This window comes from Mustela putorius, unplaced genomic scaffold, assembly GCF_011764305.1.
Source record: "Mustela putorius furo isolate JIRA1106 unplaced genomic scaffold, ASM1176430v1.1 tig00003836_pilon_pilon_pilon, whole genome shotgun sequence".
Taxonomy (NCBI): domain Eukaryota; kingdom Metazoa; phylum Chordata; class Mammalia; order Carnivora; family Mustelidae; genus Mustela; species Mustela putorius.
Window position 1 is genome coordinate 11,278,252 of NW_025421989.1, and position 19,271 is coordinate 11,297,522.

At 42.5% G+C, this 19,271-nt stretch overlaps 1 pseudogene; it reads right to left on the bottom strand.

The window, feature by feature from the left end:
* Positions 1-8,942, bottom strand: part of LOC101693773 — a 106,527-nt pseudogene extending 97,585 nt beyond the window's left edge.
* Between the last annotated feature and the right edge of the window lie 10,329 nt (positions 8,943-19,271).

Consider the following 19,271-nt stretch of genomic DNA (forward strand, 5'->3'; position numbering starts at 1 on the left):
ATTTCAAAATTGTGCTGTTCAGAGCCATTATACTGTCTTCAAGACATGGATCTGTTGTCAGCATCATTTCTTTTTCTCTTACTACTTTTGACTTTCACTCTTACGAATATTAATATTTCTGCCCTTGTGTTTTTTTTTTCACTCTAGCATTTGATGTTGTTATCTTTTTTAACCTTTACTTTTTTGTTTTTTGATGTTATTTCATCTTAAGGCTATGTCTTGTAAACAGCATATTGCTAGATTTTTTAAATTGTTTAAGCAATCTGTTTCCTTTTTTTAAAAAAAGTATATTTAACCTATCTCCATTTAATACAACTGTTCTTATTCTTGGATTGATTCCTGCCATCTTATTTCATTTGTTCTCTTTACCACGACTTTGCCCTTATTTCTTCTTTTTACTTGTCTACTTGTCTACTGCTGATATACTGTTTTTTGTTCCACTTAATTTTCTTCTAGAAACATCAAAATGGTCATCATTTTCTATTTTGATACTTGATACCTTTATATTTTTAACAAAAGCATACTTAAAATTATAGTATTTTGGTTGCATTCAAAAGCAACCAGTAATGAGGAATTTGAGAAGCAGGGGAGGGGGTTGGGGGGAGTTGGGAGGGGAAAAAATGAAACAAGATGGGCCTGGGGAGGGAGACAAACCATAAGAGACTCTTAATCTCAGGAAACAAACTGAGGGTTGCCGGGCGGGGAGGTGGGGGAGGGAGAGGGTGGTTGGGTGATGGACACTGGGGAGGGTATGTGCTATGGTGAGTGCTGTGAAGTGTGCAAGCCTGATGATTCACAGACCTGTACCCCTGGGGCAAATAATACATTATATGTTAATAAAAATAAAAAATAAAAAAAAACAAAGGTAATCAGTATCTAAATCCTTCTCGCGAACAAAATGGAAACCTCACTGCCCCTTCTCCCTTTCACTTCCCTTCTGATGGCTAGGATTTCAGATTCCTAGGTTGTATCATTAGTGCTATTATTACCATTTGACTTTTGCCGCTATAATCATGTACAATGATCAATAGCCTTTTCTCATACTTCGCTGACCACTGTGATTCTGGTGCTACATCTCTCTCATGGCTTCTATTTTCATTCTGGTGGTACTCTAAGTAATATCTTTTTTTTTAAAGATTTATTTATTTGAGAGAAAGATAAGGAGGGAAAGAAAGAGAGAAAGAGAGAGCAGGAGGGGAGAAGGACAGAGGGAAAGGGAGAATCTCAAGCAGACTCCCTGCTAAGTGCAGAGCCCAACATGGGGCTCAATCTCTCCCCCCTGAGATCACAGCCTGAGCCAAAACCAAAAGTTGGACACTTAAACAACTGCACCACCCAGGCACCTCTGTAAGTAACATCTTTAAGTAGCACTTTCAAAGTGCCTCCACGAGTCTTTGTATCTCTAAAAAGTGTTAACTTTTCTCGACAATTAAATGGTAGTTTTCTAGGTTATGGGATTCAAAAGCCAAAATCATTTCCCTCCAAGTTTTCAAAATATGTGGCAAGAGGGAAGGGAAGAGAAAAACTACTGTCTAGAGTGGGTCACTCTGCCCACACTTTCAGTACGTTCAGTACTTTGCCACCATAATACTCCAAAAGCAGAGGAAGTTATTTGCCCAAACAACATAAGTGGAAACTCAAGCTCTGAAAGGTGTTCTCCTGCCAGAGCTACACAGCAAATGAGCAGCAGGTATCATTTCAGTCCAATGTTCTTGGGCCTCACAGCCCTTCTCAGAGTCTAGACCACTGCCTTCCCATGGAAATATAATGCAAGCCACATATATTATTTCATATTTCCTTGTGGTCACATTTGAAAAAGTAAACAGGTGACATTCATCTTAACATCAATTTATCCAAAACATGGTCCTCTTGACATGTGATCAGTGTTGAAAAGTGGTTGAGGAGATACTTAACTTTATTCCTACTAAGTCTTTGAAATCTGGTACATCTTTAACCCTTATGGCACAGATCTATTTGAAATGGCCACCTTGGGGCACCTGGGTAGCTCAGTCGGTTAAGCGTCTGCTTTTGGCTCGAGTTGTGATCCCAGGGTCTTGGCATCCCGAATCCCGCATCAGGCTCCCTGCTCAGCGAGAAGCCTTCTTCTCCCTCTCCTCCCCACTTGTGCTCTCTCTATCTCTGTATTGCTCTTGCAAATAAATAAAATCTTTAAAAATAATAATAATAATAATAATGCAGAAATGGCCACTGTTCACATGCTCCATGACCACATAGGGTTGAGTAGCCACTGTACTGGGCAGTCCAGCTCTATGCTGTGCTGCTTTGGAAAGGAAACCCTTTCCAACACTGTTCCAAAGCATCCTAGGTGGGTGCTTTTTTTCTATCCCAGTTTGACATGAGGAACTCTGACTTTCCCTGGAAATAATTTTATGGCTATTTTTTGCTGATCACAGATACACAAATTCATCCTCAGTGCTCATCCTCGTTATATAGCATCGTCTCTCCTCCAGGTCTATGCTGCCAAAAGTCAGAGGCACCTTCTTAAAGCCAACCGTTAATCCATTCAAAAGGAAGATTAAACACTTCTCCCCATTTGATGCTTACTGTGTGTATATTTCTATGCCTAACTTCCTTTTTCAGACAAATACCTGGCCCCAGCTCAGACAGGCTTTTTATCACTCTTGGGACAGCACTGGGTATGGGGCAAAGATCTGATAGCTTTCCTTTAGTCAGCCCCCAAGAGTGTTGTAAGGAAATTGCACATACACACAGCGATTTCTTTTAAAATCTCTGAAGCAGCCACCATTTCACATTCTTTTCTGTCAGAATTTCCACCAAAATTAGTGGGGAGGAAGTAAGATGGCCGAGGAGTAGCAAACTGAAATATCATCAGGTCCCAGGAGTTCAGCTAGATACTTATCAAACCATTCCGAACACCTACAAACTCAACAGGAGATAGAAGAGAAGAACAGCAATTCTAGGAACAGAAAATCAACCACTTTCTGGAAGGTAGAACATGCAGAGAAGTGAATCCAAAGCAATAGGAAGATGGACCCCGGGGGGAGGGGCTGGCTCCAAGCAAGCAGTGAAGCAGCGGAACACAAAATCAGAACATTTAGAAGGCTGCTCCACTGAGAGCATGACCATTAGCATGGTAAGTTGTTTTCCACGCCCCCACTTTAAATCTAGAGGTGTCTTTGAGTCTAAAATGAGTTTCTTGTAGACAGCATATTGATGGGTCTTGTTTTTTTTTTTTTAATCCATTCTGATACCCTGTGTCTTTTGATTGGAGCATTTAGCCTATTTACATTTAGGGTAACTAATCGAGAAAAAAATGCAGCCAAGAATACTATATCCAGCTAGGCTGTCATTGAAAATACAAGGAAAAATAAAAAGCTTCCAGAACAAACAAAACCTTAAAGAATTTGCAAACACCAAACCAGTCCTACAGGAAATATTGAAAGGAGTCCTCTAAGCAAAGAGAGAGCCTAAAAGTAATAGACCAGAAAGGAACAGAGACAATATACAATAACAGTTACCTTATAGGCAATACAATGGCACTAAATTCATATCTTTCAATAGTTACCCTAAATGTAAATAGGCTAAATGCTCCAATCAAAAGACACAGGGTATCAGAATGGATTAAAAAAAAAAAAAAAACAAGACCCATCAATATGCTGTCTACAAGAAACTCATTTTAGACTCAAAGACACCTCTAGATTTAAAGTGAGGGCACGGAAAACAACTTACCATGCTAATGGTCATCAAAAGAAAGCTGGGGTGGCAATCCTTATATCAATTAGATTTTAAGCCAAATACTATAATAGGAGATGAGGGAGGACACTATATCATTCTTTTTTTAAAAGATTTTATTTATTTATTTGACAGACAGAGATCACAAGTAGGCAGAGAGGCAGGCAGAGAGAGAGGAGGAATCAGGCTCCCTGCTGCGCAGAGCCCAAAGCGAGGCTCAATCCCAGGACCTGGGATCATGACCCAAGCCGAAGGCAGAGGCTTTAACCCACTGAGCCACCCAGGTGCCCCCACTATATCATTCTTAAAGGGTCTGTCCAATAAGAAGATCTAACAATTTTAAATATCTATGCTCTTAATGTGGGAGCAGCCAATTATACAAACCAATTAATAACAAAATCAAAGAAACACATCAACAATAATATAATAAAAGTGGATCACTTTAACAATCCCCTCACTGAAATGAACAGATCATCTAAGCAAAATATCAACAAGGAAATAAAGGTTTTAAATGACACACTGGACCAGATGGACATCACAGATATATTCAGAACATTCCATCCCAAAGCAACAGAATACACATTCTTCTCTAGTGCACATGGAACATTCTCCAGAATAGATCAAATCCTGGGTCACAAATCAGGTCTCAACCAGTATCAAAAGGTTGGGATCATTCTGGGCATATTTTCAGACCACAATGCTCTGAAGCTAGAACTCAATCAGAAGAGGAAAGTTGGAAAGAACTCAAATACACGGAGGCTAAAGAACATCCTACTAAAGAATTAATGGGTCAACTAAGAAATTAAAGAAGAATTGAAAAAACTTCATGGGAACAAATGAAAATGAAAACACAACTGTTCAAAATCTGTGGGACACAGCAAAGGTGGTCCTTAGAGGAAAATATATAGTGATACAAGCCTTTATCAAGAAACAAGAAAAATCTCAAGTATGCAACCTAACCCTACACCTAAAGCAGCTGCAGAAAGAACAGCAAAGAAAGCCTAAACCCAGAAGGAAAAGAGAAATAATCAAGATCAGAGCAGAAATCAATGAAATAGAAACCAAAAGAATGGTAGAACAAATCAACAAAACTAGGATCTGGTTTTTTGGAAAGAATTAAGATTGATAAACCCCTGGCCAGACTTATCAAAAAGAAAACAGGACCCAAATAAATAAAATCATGAATGAAAGAGGATAGATCTCACCCACCAAAGAAATACAATTAGAAGAATATACTATGAGCAACTATACACCAGCAAATTTAACGATCTGGAACAAATGGATGCATTCCTAGAGATATAAAAGCTACCAAAACTGAACCAGGAAGAAATAGAAAACCTGAACACACCCATAACGAGTAAGGAGATTGAAGCAGTCATCAAAAATCTCCCAACAAACAAGAGCCCAGGGCCAGATGGCTTCCCAGGGGAATTCTACCAAACATTTGAAGAAGAACCAATACCTATTCTCCTGAAAGTGTTCCAAAAAATAGAAATGGAAGGAAAACTTCCAAACCCATTTTTTATGAGGCCAGCATTACCTTGATCCCAAAACCAAAAACCCCATCGAAAAGGAGAATTACAGACCAATATCCTTGATGAACACAGATGCAGAAATTCTCACCAAAATACTAGCCAATAAGATCCAACAGTACATTACAAGGATTATTCACCACGACCAAATGGGGTTTATTCCTGTGCTGCAAGGTTGGTTCGACATCCACAAATCAATCAATGTGATACGATACATTAATAAGAGAAAGAACGAGAACCATATGATACTCTCAATAGATGCTGAAAAAGCTTTTGACAAAGTACAGCATTTATTTCTTGATCAAAACTCTTCAGGGATGCCTGGATGGCTCAGTCAGTTGAGCTGCTGCCTTTGGCTCAGGTCATGATCCCAGGGTCCTGGGATTGAGCCCCACATTGTGCTCCTTGCTCTGCGGGGAGCCTGCTTCTCTTTCCACCTCTGCCTGCCACTCTGTCTGCTTGTGTGTTCTCTCTTTCTCTCTCTCTCTGACAAATAAATAAAATCTTAGACAAAACTCTTCAAAGTGTAGGGACAGAGGGTACATACCTCAATATCATCAAAGCCATCTATGAGAAACCCACAGCAAATATCATTCTCAATGGGGAAAAACTGAGAGCTTTTCCCCTAAGGTCATGTCCACTATCACTATTGCTATTCAACATAGTGCTCTCAGTCCTAGCCTCGGGAGTCAGACAACAAAAAAAGAAATAAAAGGCATCTGAATCAGCAAACAAGAAGTCAAACTCTCACTCTGTAGATGACATGATATTTTATGTGAAAAACCCAAAAGACTCCACTCCAAAACTGCTAGAAGTCATACAGGAATTCAGTAAAGTATCAGGATATAAAATCAATGCACAGAAATCACTTGCATTTCTATACACCAATAGCAAGACAGAAGAAAGTGAAATTAAAGAGTTGATCCCAATTACAATTGCACCCAAAACCATAAGATACCTAGGAGTAAACCTAACCAAAGAGGCAAAGAATCTGTACTCAGAAAACTATAAAGTACTCATGAAAGAAATTGAGGAAGACACAAAGAAATGGAAAAACGTTCCATGCTCATGTACTGGAAGAATTAATACTGTGAAAATGTCTATGCTTCACAAGCAATGTACACATTTAATGCAATCCCCATTGAAATACCATCAGTTTTTTCCAAAGAAATGGAACAAATAATCCTAAAATTTATATAGAACCAGAAAAGACCCTAAATAGCCAGAGGAATGTTCAAAAAGAAAGTCAAAGCTGGTGGCTACACAATTCCAGACTTCAAGCTCTATTACAAAGCTATCATCATCAGGACAGTATGGGACTGGCACAAAAACAGATACATAGATCCATGGAACAGAATAGAGAGCCCAAAATGGACCCTCAACTCCACGGTCAACTAATCTTCAACAAAGTAAGAAAGAATGTCCAATGGAAAAAAGACAGTCTCTTCAACAAATGGTTTTGGGAAAATTGGACAGCCACATGCAGAAGAATGAAGCTGGACCATTTCCTTATACCACACACAAAAATAGACGCAAAATGGATGAAAGACCTCAGTGTGAGACAGGAATCCCTCCAAATCCTTGAGAAGAACACAGGCAGCAACGTTTTTGACCTCAGCTGCAGCAACTTCTTCCTAGAAACATCGCCAAAGGCAAGAGAAGCAAGTGCAAAAATGAACTACTGGGACTTCATCAAGATCAGAAGCTTTTGCACAGCAAAGGAAACAGTCAACAAAACCAAAAGACAACTGACAGAATGGGAGAAGATATTCGCAAATGACATATCAGATAAAGAGCTAGTATCCAAAGTCTATAAAGAACTTGTCAAACTTAACACCCAAAGAACAAATAATCCAGTCAAGAAATGGGCAGAAGATATGAGCAGACATTTCTGCAAAGAAGACATCCAGATGGCCAACAGACACATGAAAAAGTGCTCAACATCACTTGGCATCAAGGAAACGCGAATCAAAACCACAGTGAGATATCACCTCACACCAGTCAGAATGGCTAAAATTAACAAGTCAGGAAATGACAGATGTTGGCGAGAATCAGAGAAAGGGAACCCTCCTACACTGTTGGTGGGAATGCAAGCTGCTGCAGCCACTCTGGAAAACAGCATGGAGGTTCCTCAAAAAGTTGAAAATAGAGCTACCCTATGACCCAGCAATTGCACAACTGGGTATTTACCCTGAAGAGACAAATGTCGGGATCTGAAGGGGCACGTGCACCTGAATGTTTATAGCAGCAATGTCCCCAGTACCCAAACTATGGAAAGAACCTAGATGTCCATCAGCAGATGAATGGATAAAGAAGATATGGTCTACATATACAATAGAACTGGAGGGTATTATGCTGAGCGAAATAAGTCAATCAGAGAATGACAATTATCACATGATCTCCCTGATATGAGGAATTTGAGAGGCAGGGCAGGGGGGTTTGTGGGGTCAGGAAGGAAAAAATGAAACAAGATGTGATTGGGAGGGAGACAAACCGTAAGAGATTCTTAAACTCACAAAACAAACTGAGGGTTGCTGGTGGGTGGGGGGTAGGGATAGGGTGGCTGGGCGATGGACACTGGGGAGGGTATGTGCTATGGTGAGTGCCATGAAATGTGTAAGCCTGATGATTCACAGATCTGTACCCCTGAAGCAAATAATACATTATATGTTAATAAAAATAATAAAGTAAAAAAATTAATCTCCCAGGCCCCTTACACTGTCTCCCCAAAGCCTCGTAACTCCTGCAGTATCAACAGCTTAGAAACTGGCATGTTAAATAATAAAGGATACCCTCCCTCGGCAATGCCTAGAACCAGCTGACAGGTTGGAACAGTAGAGACTGGATATCAGCATTTGGGACTCCCAATGGCAGCCTGACTCACAGGACAGTCCACAGAGAAGAGCTGTTAAACACCTAGCTGGAGATACTTGGGATCAACATATCACAGCTCTGTCTTACTTAAGAGTTGTCTGATCCTGGGCAAGTCATCTGATCTGTCTACCCCTCCTTTCCTTCATCTCCATGTGATGACCACGATGCTTACTCCATGGGGCTTTTGGGAAGATTGATGGATATGATGTGTCTAAGGGTTCATTATATCTCCCCCAATAAAAGTTGGCTGAAAAGATGTTTTTAAGAGTTTACATTTAATTTTTTCAGCTTTACTGAGGTATAACTAACAAAGGAAATTGGATATATTTAAAGGGCAAAATATGGTGATTTTTTTCCTTTTGGCAAGATTAGTGGATATGATGTGTCTAAAGAGTCATTTTATCTCCCCCAATCAAGTTAGTTAGTGCACTCATCACCTCGCATAGTTACCATTTGTGTGTGTGTGTGTGTGTGTGTGTGTGTGTGCTGAGTATACCTGCACAAAGTCTTAGCAACTTTCAAATACACAACATTGTATTATTAACTAGAGTCACCGTGGTGTGTATTAGATCTGCAGACTCCCATCTTACAACTGTGGGCTTACAAGCCTCTGGCCAGCATCTCCCCATCTCCTCCACCCCCAGGCCCTTGTGGCTACCATACTACTCTCTATTTCTATGAATTTGGCTTTTTTTTTTTTTTTTTTTTTTTAGGATTCAACATATAAAAGATTACACAGTATTTGTCTTTTTCTGTCTGGATAATTTCACTTAGCATTATGTAATTTTTCTAATACGTTGATACTAAAACAATTACCTTCATGCTTAGGTTCGAATGTTGGCTTTGCTGCTTTGAGAATGTGGACCTATTTCTTCCTTTTCTAAGACTCAGTTGCCTTGACTTGAACCTCATAGAGTCAAGAAATTGGTCTCGAGAGGTCACCATTAGAACCGGTTCTCTGCACAATGTGAGCCACACATTAAGTTCTTCATACACAGGAGCTCTTTTTATAATGGACTCATGTGACATTCGAGTGACATTATTTCTATCCTGATGTTTTAAGGAATGGAGATTAATTCTAAATGACATTCCTGGAGGACTGTTTAACCAGGCACAGCATACCTCAAACTCTTGAAGATACAGTAGAAATGACCAACTGGTGACCTTTGGACATAAGGCACTTCACTGATTTTGAAAGGAGCTGATGAGGACAGTGCCGGAGGATGTGGAATCTTCCGACAGTCGATCGGAAAGGTGAGTGTGGTCCAGCCCTCGCCTATGGTCCAGCAGCCTCCTGGGGTGGACACTCCCCCAAGCATGCCCTGTCCATGGTCTGCAGCCTCACATTCTGTCACTTGTCTCTGCCATTTCCGGTCTCAGAGGGGCATCTGCTCACACCACTCAAGGTGCATTCCATCCTGACCCCTTTGTCCCCTTGCCAGCTTAACCCCCTTGCTCTCTGCCTGACCCTGCTTGCCATGAGCACAGTATGAGCCCTGGGTGGATTTTCTTCCAGCCCCCTTAGGGACAGAGTGGTATTTATTTCCGCAAATCGAATTTATTACCTGGGTGTCAGGAAAGCAAGGAGAAGGCTGCAGGACAAGAGAGATCTTATCTCTTTGGCTTAAATTAAATTTGTGCCGCAAATGAGCAAAGGCTGGCATGTGGTGACTGATTTCAATCTATCCACAGTGTTCCCTGTGTTCTGTTGCCCCCAGAATCTCCAAAAACGTCAGTGCCATTAGCCATGAAAATGCGTCTAGCAGAAGAGCAGCTTGTCAGAGGACAGCGACAGCAGGAGGTACATAAAATGCCTGATAAAAAGCAGGCTCCTCCAGACAGAGGGCTTCCCCTGGGGACACGAGGGCTGGCAAGCTCAGGAGCACACTCCATATGCCTCGTCTGCCATCATCAGCCCCGGCCACCTGTGACAAAACGTCCCCACCTTCTCGTGCGCCTCAGGGCTAGGTTCTCCCCAGCTGTTTCCTTCTTCTTTCACGTCTCCCCACTTGCAATCTCATTTTCGCTCTCCCTTCTCCTGCTCTTCGTTCATTTCATTATTCCTTGGACAAACATCCCCTTAGCACTGCGAGAGACCGTGTTCGCCCCGTTTCTCCAAATAGTCTTCCTGGTCTACCTGCATCCAAATCTGGTAGGCTGCCAATTAAAATGCATATTCCTGGGCCTCTGCCCCACTCCACTGAATGAAACCCTCTCATGTGCAAAGCTCAGAGACTTGAATGTGTGACACAGCCTCCAGGTCCCAATGGGATACATGGGTGAGGGAGGAAAACATTCACAAGGAATTCCCTTCTGTTCTTTCTCCCATTGCAGAATCCCTCCAGCATCATTCAAGTCTGCGCAATGCCCAGTTCTGCATTGCATCGACTAGACGCATGATCTTTAAGGTGTCACTCCCAAAATGCCCTCCACACGGTGCCCTCCATTCCAACCTACCAGAAGAGGAGTACGGAGGACCACAATGGAGGTTTTTATGAGTTAGGGCTGGAGGTGGCATTTTCCACGTCTGCCTATATTCCGCCGGTCATGCTCGGTCACATAGCCACAGTTAACTTCAGGGAGTGGGGACAAGTGGTCTAACATGTACACAGAGAGCAGAAGATTTTGAAGAAAATGTAATCAGTCTCTATTTCATGCAGCTCATGAAAACAAATGTTTTTCAGTATGGAGTTTCCTCAAAACATTAAAAATAGAAATAGCATATGACCCAATAATTCCACTATGGGGGTATCTACCCAAAGAAAACAAAAACACTAATTTGAAAAGATGCATGCACCTCTATGTTTATTGCAGCATTATTTATGATAGCCAAAATATGGAAACCACCTATTGTCCATTGATAGACAAATGGGTAAGGAAGATATGGTACACACACACACACACACACACACACGTATATATATACGGTATGTATATGACATGGCATATATATATACGGTATGTATATGACATGGCATGTGCGTATATATATATACACATATATAAACATATAAATATATACAATGTAATATTATGTATCTATAAAAAAGGTTAGACCTTGCCATTTGCAACAAGAAGGATGGACCCAGAAGGTATTCTGCTAAGTGAAGTAAGTCAGACTGAGAAAGACAAGACCACATAATTTCACTCATAGATGGATTTAAAAAAAAATGAATAAACAAACCAAAAGCAAAATCGGACCTATAAATCCAGGGAATAAGCTGATGGTTGCCAGAGGGGAAGAGGGAGGATACTGAGCGAAATGAGTGAAGGGCAGCGGAAGGTACAATTTCTAGTTACGGAATGAATAAGTCTCAGGGATGAAAGTTACCAGTGTAGGGAATGTAGTCAGTGGTATTGTAATTGCGACACATGGTGACAGATGGGAGCTACACCTGGGGTGAACACAGCGTAATGTGTAGAGAAGTTGAATCACTACATAGTATGCCTGAAACTAATGTAACATTGCATGTCAGCTATACTCAAAGAGAAGAATTTGTTTAATGTTTTTTTTAACACCCATTGAGAGTGGCCTTAAACCTACAAACCACAGCAACTTCTTTCAAGGTATGTCTCCAAAGGCAAAGGAAACAAAAGCGAAAATGAACTTTTGGGACTCTATCAAGATCAAAAGCTTCTGCATAGCAAAGGAAACAGTCAACAAAACAAAGAGGCAACCCAGGGGATGGGAGAAGATATTTGCAAATGACAGTACAGACAAAAGGCTGATATCCAGGATCTATAAAGAACTTCTCAAACTCAACACACACAAAACAGATAATCATGTCAAAAAATGGGCAGAAGACAAGAACAGACATTTCTCCAATGAAGACATACAAATGGCTAACAGACACATGAAAAAATGTTCATCATCACTAGCCCTCAGGGAGATTCAAATTAAAACCACATTGAGATACCACCTTACACCAGTTAGTATGGCCAAAATTAGCAAGACAGGAAACAAAGTGTGTTGGAGAGGATGTGGAGAAAGGGGAACTCCCTTACGCTATTGGTGGGAATGCAATTTGGTGCAGCCAATTTGGAGAACAGTGTGGAGATTCCTTAAGAAGTTAAAAATAGAGCTTCCCTATGACCCTGCCATTGCACTACTGGGTATTTACTCTAAAGATACAGACGTAGTGAAAAGAAGGGCCATCTGTGCCCCAATGTTCACAGCAGCAATGGCCATGGTTGCCAAATTGTGGAAAGAACCAAGATGCCCTTCAACAGACGAATGGATAAGGAAGATGTGGTCCATATACACTATGGAGTATTATTCCTTCACCAGAAAGATACCCAACTTTTGTAGCAACATGGATGGGACTGGAAGAGATGATGCTGAGTGAAATAAGTCAAGCAGAGAGAGTCAATTATCGTATGGTTTCACTTATTTGTGGAGCATAACAAATAGCATGGAGGACATGGGGAGTTGGAGAGGAGAAGGGAGTTAAGGAAATTGGAAGGGGAGATGAACCATGAGAGACTGTGGACTCTGAGAAACAATCTGAGGGTTTCGGAGGGGCGAGGGGTGGGAGGTTGGGGTACCAGGTGAAGGGTATTATGGAGGGCACGGATTGCATGGAGCACTGGGTGTGGTGCATAAACAATGAATTCTGTTACACTGAAAAGAAATTTAAAAACAAAAACAAAAACTAAAAACAAAACAAAACAAAAAAACAACCCTATAAACCAGAAGGAGCTATCCAAAGACATGAGAACTTCAGGAAGATGAGCTGCACCTGCCGAAGTGAATCATCTAGTCCATCCATTTTCTGTCTACTCCAGCCCTCTGCAAGCTTCTGGGAGCATGTTGGGCCCTAAAGGTGAGCCACAGACTTCTTGGGAAGCTCAGGACCAGAAATCTCAGGTGTCCTCCAGCTGCCTTGAAAATGTTACCAGTGGGAAATCTGACCAGAGTTGATCCATACACTAAGAATATTCTTGTCAGACCGGGCTATTCCAGGGAGTCCTGGTCACCAAAAATATAAGATCAAGAGTCTTTTACACTGATAGAGATCCCAAAGCAAATCCAAAGCCCAGACCCCTGGAGAGCAATGATAAAATGAGCAGACATAGTGACAGAAAAGTCAGAACTCGTTATCTGAGCCCCTTCACTCTGAGGAGCATGAGAGAAGTGAAATCTTTGGACTTAGTGACTTAAAACGAAAGAGAGAGACCTACTCTGGGTGACTCTTCCCAATGAGATGGACAGTTGGTAACAGTGAGAAAGGCACCAGGGAGCTGCTGTTTCATGACACTGTAAACTGGAATGTTCTGGAAGGAATCTGTTGATAGGATCACTGGACACAAAAAGATGCTGCAGCTCCATTTGGGCGGGACACTGAGGGAAATGGTCTTTATTTAAACCCCAGCAGAGCCAAGAGTTTGCTCAGTGCTGGTGATGACAAGCTCTGAGCAAGAACATCAGGCAATAATAATCGGGAATGAGGGGCGCCTGGGTGGCTCAGTGGGTTGGGGCCTCTGCCTTCGGCTCAGGTCATGGTCCTGGGGTCCTAGGATTGAGCCCCGCATCAGGCTCTCTGCTCAGTAGGGAGCCTGCTTCCTCCTCTCTCTCTGCCTGCCTCTCTGCCTACTTGTGATCTCTGTCAAATAAATAAATAAAATCTCGGGGCGCCTGGGTGGCTCAGTGGGTTAGGCCGCTGCCTTCGGCTCAGGTCATGATCTCAGGGTCCTGGGATCGAGTCCCGCATCGGGCTCTTGCTCAGCTGGGAGCCTGCTTCCCTCTCTCTCTCTCTGCCTGCCTCTCCGACTACTTGTGATTTCTCTCTGTCAAATAAATAAATAAAATCTTTAAAAAAAAAAAAAAAATAAATAAATAAATAAATAAATAAATAAAATCTTTTAAAAAAATAATCAGGAATGAATGAGTGAGTGAGAAGAGTGGGACAGGGAAGGAGGAAAAGCCAACATCAAGGCACCTTACTGAAGTCTCCACTGTGTGAAATGGGGGCTCCGTTCTACAAGAGAAGCTGGAAAAAATGACCACCCTACCAGTGGGACATTGGCGCACTTACACACTAGCTTCCTTCCCTTGTGGTGAGGGTACTTGCCTCTTATTTCTGGGCTGTGCTTGTACAAAGGCCTACTCAGCTTCCTGCAAATCTAGACTGTCCATCTGGGCTGCCTCTGAAATCAGAGGCAGGCCCTGTGGATATGATGCTTGTATCAAGCCCCATCTTCCTAAAGAGATCGGTCACAACCTTCCCTTGCCCTGAACTTCATCGCTGGTTGCTTCTTGAAAGAGTGGCCATCTCTATTGACTTCCTCACCTACCATTTTTCTTTCAGCCACCACAGTCAAATTTCAAACTCAAAGCTGAGCTACTGCTTGGTTATGAATCAGTGATGCCCCAATCAGAGAGTCACTTCCTAGTACTTGTTCGGGGGTATTGGTAAAAAGGCGGCATTGACAGCTATGGGACTGGATAAGGGCACCCAGGGCTTCCCACATCAAAGGGAGGGGGAGTGCAGGACACGAGAAAGCTGTGTGGCTTCGGGGAACGGAGACGGTGACGCCCTACGGGGTGATTGAAGGGGTTCTCTGAACGCCCCTCTGAGCTCCAAAAGCAATTTCTTGGTGCCTTGAGGACTTTTCTGTTTCCCAGAATCTCTAAATACATTGCTAGGAAACAGTTTAGGCTTTCACCAGCAAATATCAGAGCAGGAAGAGTGAGCAGCCAGCCGACCCCAAGATGGCCGAATAGCTGGGTGACAGATTCTGTGGCAGGAAAGGGATCACAGGAGGGGACCCTCAGGATCATCCTTGCCAGAGGGTTGTCCTTGCCCATCAAGGATGGCACTCATTACCAGTTTGCCCTGCTTCTCAGTCGGCCTGGCCTGAGTCTCATCCCCATGTCCCACAGCTGAAGGAAAACGTGCTTCCTTATGTCTCTGCCACCATTTCCAGCGTCCCTCCATGGCCGTTCTTCTCCGTGGGGTTGGACAGAGTGTCTCTGAGCCCCCGTTGGGGCAGGGTTGGAACAGGGCTTGAAAACCCATCTGTCACCATATGAGGTATGACTGCACTTAAGTTCTTTCTTTGAGCAGGAGCTAAAAATAATATTCATTTGGAGAAGGATGACATATCTCACTATGCAGGATATATTATGACTGATACAGGATAGACCAATATTCATTGATACTGTATTGCTGTTTCAGTATGAGTCACTGAACCACGGAGACCCCAGGGCGGAGGCTTTTCTGGGGGGGTTACCAGGGGGTTGCCGGAGTGTTGCCGGAGCCCTCCCTGGTCTGGGCTGCCCCGTTTTGTCCACAGGAAACATGAAAGCAGGACAGAAATGAGTGATTTCTGTGCCACAATCAGAAGTCCAGAACAGAGCTGTTTTTGGAAAATGTGTCCAGGCAGACGACATGGTGCACTTTCTCTGGTCTTCTCTCCATGGCCACTCTGCTCCTGTGTCAAGCCCGTGCTGTCCGTCAGCCTAACTCTCCCAGGCAGCTGTGCCCCCCATCCTTGAAACCAGGGTTGCGCACCCTTGCTGCCGCTCACATTCTGGACCAGGGTTCTTTGTTGGGAGGGGGGAGCACAGAGCAACAACCCTGGCTTCTACCCAGTAGACGCCAGCAGTGTCCAGTTCTGACAACCAAAGAGATCTCCATATGTGGTCAAATGACCCTGGGGAAGGGGCTAAATCCCCCCTCGCTCCGGTGTCAAGGAGCCCCCCCACCCTGGACTCCAGAAGATTCCATAGCACAGTGCTGGGTGGAGAAGGGGCTGTTGGGGGAAATGGGGGACATCAGACATGCTGTGAGCCCGGACCCACAACCGAAACAGAACCGAGGGGCAAGTCGGAGTGGACCTTTCGTTCTTTATTGAAATGGAGCCCTGGGCCAAAAGCATCTCTGGCTTGCCAAGCCTTGTCAATGAATTTCCGGTTACCTGGGAGGGAAGAAGCAGGAGAGGTGCCGGCCCCCCGCTGTGTTCACACACCTCCCGGAGCTTTCATTCCGCCCTCAGCCATAACGAGCCGAGGCCAGGCCATCCGTGACCTGCTAATGGGGTGCATTTTCAGATTTATCTGCTCACACGTTGTCTGGGGCCTCTTTGGGAACGCTCCCTGATTGCTCTCCAATCATTTCCCACCCCTTTCAAGAACATTAGGTATTAATTCAAGCTTGTCAAATCTTATATGATATATTCCATTCAGGAGCTAATACCTCATCAACCCTACCTGGCACTGGAAAATTCAATTTCTCAAGATACCAGCTGTTATTCCGGAGACCCTGCATATCTATTTGGAACAGCTAATAGGAAATGTTCTTGCTGAGCATTTTTTTTTTTTTTTGCAGCTGGTAAAGTTCTGTGAATTGGATATGAAGTGTACCTCCATGAATCTAAAACAAATAAGCAAAATGAATACATTTATGGCCTGGTGACTCGAGTGCTTTTTTGTTATCCCCCTAAATTAACGACAAATAAAATAACAATACATGTATGCAAGTTACAGGAGTCTTCAAAAGATATTTTTGTGTGAAGGTGATTGTTGCTTTGCTCCAGAAAACAAAAACAAAAAACCGTGGACTGTAGGTAGTGTTTGGGAAGAGGGAAGGCATGTCCGGTTTAATATCCAATCAATATCATTTTTTTGTTTGTTTTAACAGTCACCAGTATTGAAAAGAAAATCCACAGAGTAACACTCTTGTGAACAAAATTAAACTTCCATAGCTCATTTTCCAGGGGGAAGATAATCTCTCAAAGACATCAGAATTCTCTAGAGCTTTTTTTAATAGGAATTCTAAGCTATCATTATTATTATTATTATTACTACTTATTTGCTTTTGTAGCGATGCTGTTGGGGTCTTTTCTTGAAGTATAATTGCCATATAATATTATATTAGTTTCAGGTGAATATAATGATTCACTATTCGAATAGATTGCAAAATAATCACCACAATAAATCTAGCTATCATCCTTACTGTACATAGCTTTGATTTTTCTTTCTCATGATGAGTACTTTTACGATTTACTTTCCTTTCAAAAAGGTCGGGGGTAGGGCACCTGGGTGGCTCTTTCAGTTAGGCAGCTGACTCTCGATTTCAGCTCAGGTCACGATCTTGGAGTCAGTCATAGGACCATACCCTGTGCCATGCTCTGCACTAAACACAGAGTCTGCTTGTCCCTCTCCCTCCCTCTGATTATACCCTATCGTTCTGTTAAAAAAAATAAATAAATAAGTAAATTAAATCTTTAAAACCTAGGGAGATTTACTTTCTTAGGGGGAGCCCGTGTGGCTCAGTCAGTTAAGTGTCTTGATTTTGGCTCAGGTCACTATCTCAGGGTCATGGGATTGAGCCTAGCGTTGGGATCCCCACACGGCAGGGAGTCAGTTTAAGATTCTCTCCCTCTCCTTCCGCCCCTCCACACCCTACCCTCTCCCACACTCTCTCTCTCAAATAAATAAATAAATCTTGAAAAAAGAAAGATTTACTCTCTTAGCAACTTTCAAATCTATTCTCTTAGAATGTTCTGAGTACAACTCCACTTGTGAAAATATTCATTTCCCCATTTGATCTGGAAGCAGGAAGATCATGGTCATGTGTAATCTAGCAGCAGGTTAATAACTACAGCAATTTCAAAGATGTGAGGAGCATAAAAGATATTTCAGAATATTTGCTACAACTATAATGGGATATAAAAATATCTGTGAGATCCATGTAGAGCCGAGTTAACAGGTACTGTTAATACTACTTTGGTTGCCTGAATTCCTAATTAAAAGAAATGTTCCATTTCCATTTCATGGTATAAAATACGGATTTAAAAAAAAATTAAAGATACCAGCCTCTTGAATTCTAGCCATTGACTCTTACATTAAGAATTCCTGCTCTAATGGACTGACATAGTCCATGGCAACAGGAAGGGGAAAGCAAGGCAGAGTCTGAAAATATTGCAAAGACCATGTGATTCAAGAGTTCCACTCAGCTTCGGTAACTTACCTATTTGAGATCATCTACTAAGTTTCCCCATCATTCATTCAACCTTGACCTCAGAGACCCTTTTGTTTTTCCCTGAATACAACCCTGCCTCAGGGCCTTTGCACTTGCTGATCCCCCTGCCTGAGTGGGGAGAGGAGCTGCCTTCAGATTTGTAGATAGTTCTAGTATCTGAACGTAGTTCTGCCACTACGTTGAGATTTTGGCTTAAATGTCACTTTTCAGGTAAACTCCCTGACTTCATATTTAGAATTGTAATCTGTTCTGGGAGAGTTCATTGTAGTATGCCCAGAATTGGCCCAAGCTATTCTGTTTAAGTGAGAAGCCTGTCTATAGGGCAATGACTCTTGGCCAAGGCATGAAAACTATTAGCTAATTGTGCTGCTGGGATGGGGGAGTTTGAAGCAGTCTGCACCAGCTTGTCAACATTATTTATTGATAACAGCAAGACTGACAATCTGCATCCGATCAGAGTGAGACCCTCAGAGCTCTCTGCTGGTAACTGTGGTTACACAGCAGAAATATGCATACATAACTGGCATAATAGAAAAAAACTCCAAGCCAAGACTCCATTTGGAGGTTCCTGGTTTCCAGGGGTCCCATGTACACATCTATGGCTCCTGATCGGAAAGCAAGAATGCATTCCTGCCACAGCTCTTACAGACGGAGGGCAATAAAGCCCCAGCCCTGACTTCTCCAGACCCCTTGCTACCAGACGGTCTCCGGTTATGATGCCTAGCCTCGCTTTAATGCTCTTTCTCCATTGTGCCCTCTTCCTGGAATAAATTCCAGATTTGTCAGCACTGTCATTAAAGGTCTTGGGAGTCCTTCTTAGCAACCAAACCCTGTTTAAGAGCCACCAATAGCGCACAATCCTAACCCAACTGTCCCTCTTCTTCCTTGTATCTGTGACACTAAGCACCATCTGATACATTGTAAATTTTACTTAATGATTTTGTTTACTACATTACCATATGTATTTGTTATTACTTTCCTTTTATAATTTTTTAACTGTCCTCCCATTAGGGGACTCCAAGAGAGCAGAGTTTCTGGTCTAATTTTTTTTTATTGCTGTATCTCTGGACCATAGTGGACCTTCTGCATTTATTATTTGATGAATAAGTAAGTACAGAAGGAAGCAGAGTAGAATTATCACTTTGAGTTCAAGGCTGTTTTGGCC